This window comes from Cucurbita pepo, chromosome LG16 (genome assembly GCF_002806865.2).
Source record: "Cucurbita pepo subsp. pepo cultivar mu-cu-16 chromosome LG16, ASM280686v2, whole genome shotgun sequence".
NCBI classification, from domain to species: domain Eukaryota; kingdom Viridiplantae; phylum Streptophyta; class Magnoliopsida; order Cucurbitales; family Cucurbitaceae; genus Cucurbita; species Cucurbita pepo.
Genome location: NC_036653.1, coordinates 1383364 through 1388642, shown reverse-complemented (window position 1 = coordinate 1388642; position 5279 = coordinate 1383364). Strand labels below are relative to the sequence as shown.

The following is a 5279-nucleotide window of genomic DNA, read 5'->3' as shown; positions in this document are numbered from 1 at the left end:
TGTAAATTGTCTTGGCTCATGATGAGTGGCCACCATGAATTTTCCCATTTCTCAAATCAAATGATAAACCATCAGTCTTACAATACAAATTTGTCAAAAGCGCGTTTTGAACCCACGCCCTCTCACAAGAACCAAAACATGTGTCTGGTACCTTAGACCACTAGGTCATCCTAACTACTAATTATGAGATACTACACTGGTTGAAGAGGAGAACAAACCATTCCTTATAAGGGTGTGGAAAAGTCTCTCTAGTATACGCATTTTAAAACTANTTCTTATAAGGATGCGAAAACCTCTCTCTAATAGACGCGTTTTAAAACTGTGAGACTAATAGCGATACGTAATGGGTCAAAACGAACAATGTCTACTAATAGTGAGCTTGGACAGTTACAAATGATTTTAGAGCTAGCCATTAGGCAATGTGCCAGCAGGACACTTAGCCCCCAAAAGGGTTGCATTGTGAGATCCCCACACCGATTGGAGAGAGGATGAAACATTTCTTACAAGGGTCTAGAAACCTCTTTATAATAGATACGAATTAAGACCGTAAAGCTGACAGTAATATGTAACAAATGAAAGTAGACAATAAATACTAGTGATGAGCTTAGACTATAGCAAACGCAATAGCTTGGATGGTTAAAGCCACAAGTTTGGAGGTTCATGCCATTCTTCTATATACATCTCCTTAATAGAATTTTTGTGAATCAACTTAAAATAAAATAATACATAATTTCCTAGTTGATTGGAGGTTCGATCCAGTCTCACAATAACAATACATAATTTGTCAGAAGTGGGATTTGAACCCACGCCCTCTCACGAGGACCAAAACTTGAGTCTGGTGCCTTAGACCACTCGGCCATCTTGACTACTAACTATAAGATCCTACACTGGTTTGAGAGAGGAATGAAACATTTCTTATAATGGTGTGGAAATGTCTCCCTAGTAGATGCATTTGAAAACTATGAGGCTGACGGTGATACTTAACGAACTAAAACCAAGAATATATGCTAGCAGTTGGAGAGAGGAACGAAATGTTCCTTATAAGGGTGCGGAAACTTCTCCTTAATAGACGTATTTTAAAACTATGAGGCTGATGGCAATATATAATGGGCCAAAATGGACAATACCTGCTAGAAGTGAGCTTGGACTGTTACAAATGATATTAAAGCTAGTCACCAGGCGGTGTGCCAACGAGGACACTTGGCCTGCAAAACGGGTGGATTGTGGGATCCTACACTGATTGGAGAGGGGATAAAACATTTCTTACAAGGGTCTGGAAACCTCTCCCTAGTAAACACGGTTTAAAATCGTGAGGCTGACTGTGATAGTAACGAACGAAAGCAGACATTATTTACTAGTGGTGGGCTTGGACTCTAATGAATGATTGGCAGGAATAACTTAGTTGGTTATTTAAGCTCTTATGTGTCTGTTTTTCACACCAATTTTGATACTCACTTTATCCTAGCTTGAATGAAGACCTACCAAAGAAATTTTAGAAAATTCGAAGCTCCTATAAGTGGAAAGACGTTCTCGATAAGTTACGCATCACCTGACTAAGTAGTTATTTAAACATTCTTCAAGAATTACTTGTAGGGATCGGTAAGACATGCTAGCATGCAAGGATATTTGCGTTAGGTAGTTAGAATATGCATGATTAAGACCTTATAAGGGAAATTTTGGATGAGAATGCAAAGTATGTTATGGAAAATTATGAAAATGCCCTTACGATATGATTTTGGGATGCACATTATTTTTGGTACTTTTTGCTGTGATAGAAAGGAGGATGAGATGATGTGATTCGTACGGTGGGTGATTTATTGATGTTATCTCCCACACGAATTTGCTTGACATTTTTCAGGCTTTAAGTGACATTTTTCAGGCTTTAGGAGATAAAGAGCCAACAAGTAGATTGTTAACTAAGTATTTTTATACTCACCTCATTCTAAATTTTTTTTAGTTGTTTGTTGACTACTGGTCGAGTTAAGAAGCATTCAAGATCTGTTTGATCACAAAAGGGGTCTTCCAAAAGAACTCGAGAAGGCACACACCACCTAAGTAAATAGGTATTCAAACATTCTTCATCGGGATGAGTTTGCATGATTTTTTCATGCTTTACGTGACTGATAAGATTATCTTCTTGATAGGTATGCATGAATGTACTATATTTAGAATGGAACGAGAGCTAAGCTAGTTTCACTTGACCAAGATCACTATATTTTTAGTAGACCAAGCATTCTAGGATCTTGAGCAACAAATAGTTGTGTAGACCTTTGTGCTCCCGCGACCAGAACAAACATATTGATAACGAGGAACATAGTTTTGCTACTCTACTAATATTTGTACTTACTCTGCTATTCTACCGAAGCCTGCTGAGGAAGAATTACGGGGCGTGAAACAAAAAAATATGTTGATTCGGGTTGAGTATACTATATTTAATTTATAACGAAACTCCTGCTCACCAAAGCCTGGCTGAGGAAGAATTACGGGGCGTGAAACAAAAAAATATGTTAATTCAGGTTGAGTATACTATATTTAATTTATAATGGAACACATGCCGTTAATCCATTAACAAAAAAATGAAAATAAAAAGATAAGGCCATTCCATTTCGACAAAAGATCCACACACCCAAAGTTCCATAGCTTTAGGTCCACTATCTCCATCCACATCATGTGTAAATTGTCTTGGCTCATGATGAGTGGCCACCATGAATTTTCCCATTTCTCAAATCAAATGATAAACCATCAGTCTTACAATACAAATTTGTCAAAAGCGCGTTTTGAACCCACGCCCTCTCACAAGAACCAAAACATGTGTCTGGTACCTTAGACCACTAGGTCATCCTAACTACTAATTATGAGATACTACACTGGTTGAAGAGGAGAACAAACCATTCCTTATAAGGGTGTGGAAAAGTCTCTCTAGTATACGCATTTTAAAACTATGAGGCTGATGGTGATACTTAACGGACTAAAACAGAGAATATCTGCTAGCGGTTGGAGAGAGGAATGAAACATTCCTTATAAGGATGTGAAAACCTCCCCCTAATAGACGTTTTTTAAAACCATTGTGAGGCTGATGGTGATACTTAACGGACTAAAACAGAGAATATCTGCTAGCGGTTGGAGAGAGGAATGAAACATTCCTTATAAGGATGTGAAAACCTCCCCCTAATAGACGTTTTTTAAAACCATTGTGAGGCTGATGGTGATACTTAACGGACTAAAACAGAGAATATCTGCTAGCGGTTGGAGAGAGGAATGAAACATTCCTTATAAGGATGTGAAAACCTCCCCCTAATAGACGTTTTTTAAAACCATTGTGAGGCTGATGGTGATACTTAACGGACTAAAACAGAGAATATCTGCTAGCGGTTGGAGAGAGGAATGAAACATTCCTTATAAGGATGTGAAAACCTCCCCCTAATAGACGTTTTTTAAAACCATTGTGAGGCTGATGGTGATACTTAACGGACTAAAACAGAGAATATCTGCTAGCGGTTGGAGAGAGGAATGAAACATTCCTTATAAGGATGTGAAAACCTCCCCCTAATAGACGTTTTTTAAAACCACTATGAGGCTGATGGTGATACTTAACGGACTAAAACAGAGAATATCTGCTAGCGGTTGGAGAGAGGAATGAAACATTCCTTATAAGGATGTGAAAACCTCCCCCTAATAGACGTGTTTTAAAACCATGGGACTGATGGCAATACGTAATGGGCCAAAACGAACAATGTCTATTAGCAGTGGGCTTGGATTGTTACAAATGATATTAGAGCTAGTCATTAGGCAGTGTGCCAGCTAGGACACTTAGCCNTGGGATTTGAACCCACGCCCTCTCACGAGGACCAAAACTTGAGTCTGGTGCCTTAGACCACTCGGCCATCTTGACTACTAACTATAAGATCCTACACTGGTTTGAGAGAGGAATGAAACATTTCTTATAATGGTGTGGAAATGTCTCCCTAGTAGATGCATTTGAAAACTATGAGGCTGACGGTGATACTTAACGAACTAAAACCAAGAATATATGCTAGCAGTTGGAGAGAGGAACGAAATGTTCCTTATAAGGGTGCGGAAACTTCTCCTTAATAGACGTATTTTAAAACTATGAGGCTGATGGCAATATATAATGGGCCAAAATGGACAATACCTGCTAGAAGTGAGCTTGGACTGTTACAAATGATATTAAAGCTAGTCACCAGGCGGTGTGCCAACGAGGACACTTGGCCTGCAAAACGGGTGGATTGTGGGATCCTACACTGATTGGAGAGGGGATAAAACATTTCTTACAAGGGTCTGGAAACCTCTCCCTAGTAAACACGGTTTAAAATCGTGAGGCTGACTGTGATAGTAACGAACGAAAGCAGACATTATTTACTAGTGGTGGGCTTGGACTCTAATGAATGATTGGCAGGAATAACTTAGTTGGTTATTTAAGCTCTTATGTGTCTGTTTTTCACACCAATTTTGATACTCACTTTATCCTAGCTTGAATGAAGACCTACCAAAGAAATTTTAGAAAATTCGAAGCTCCTATAAGTGGAAAGACGTTCTCGATAAGTTACGCATCACCTGACTAAGTAGTTATTTAAACATTCTTCAAGAATTACTTGTAGGGATCGGTAAGACATGCTAGCATGCAAGGATATTTGCGTTAGGTAGTTAGAATATGCATGATTAAGACCTTATAAGGGAAATTTTGGATGAGAATGCAAAGTATGTTATGGAAAATTATGAAAATGCCCTTACGATATGATTTTGGGATGCACATTATTTTTGGTACTTTTTGCTGTGATAGAAAGGAGGATGAGATGATGTGATTCGTACGGTGGGTGATTTATTGATGTTATCTCCCACACGAATTTGCTTGACATTTTTCAGGCTTTAAGTGACATTTTTCAGGCTTTAGGAGATAAAGAGCCAACAAGTAGATTGTTAACTAAGTATTTTTATACTCACCTCATTCTAAATTTTTTTTAGTTGTTTGTTGACTACTGGTCGAGTTAAGAAGCATTCAAGATCTGTTTGATCACAAAAGGGGTCTTCCAAAAGAACTCGAGAAGGCACACACCACCTAAGTAAATAGGTATTCAAACATTCTTCATCGGGATGAGTTTGCATGATTTTTTCATGCTTTACGTGACTGATAAGATTATCTTCTTGATAGGTATGCATGAATGTACTATATTTAGAATGGAACGAGAGCTAAGCTAGTTTCACTTGACCAAGATCACTATATTTTTAGTAGACCAAGCATTCTAGGATCTTGAGCAACA

The 5279-nt window shown here is 38.3% G+C and overlaps 1 non-coding gene across 1 annotated transcript; it reads right to left on the bottom strand.

Moving 5' to 3' along the window:
- Nucleotides 1-782: 782 nt before the first annotated feature.
- TRNAL-CAA lies at nucleotides 783-866 on the bottom strand. Its single transcript has one exon. It is a non-coding gene; the product is annotated as a tRNA-Leu (tRNA).
- Nucleotides 867-5279: the final 4413 nt, after the last annotated feature.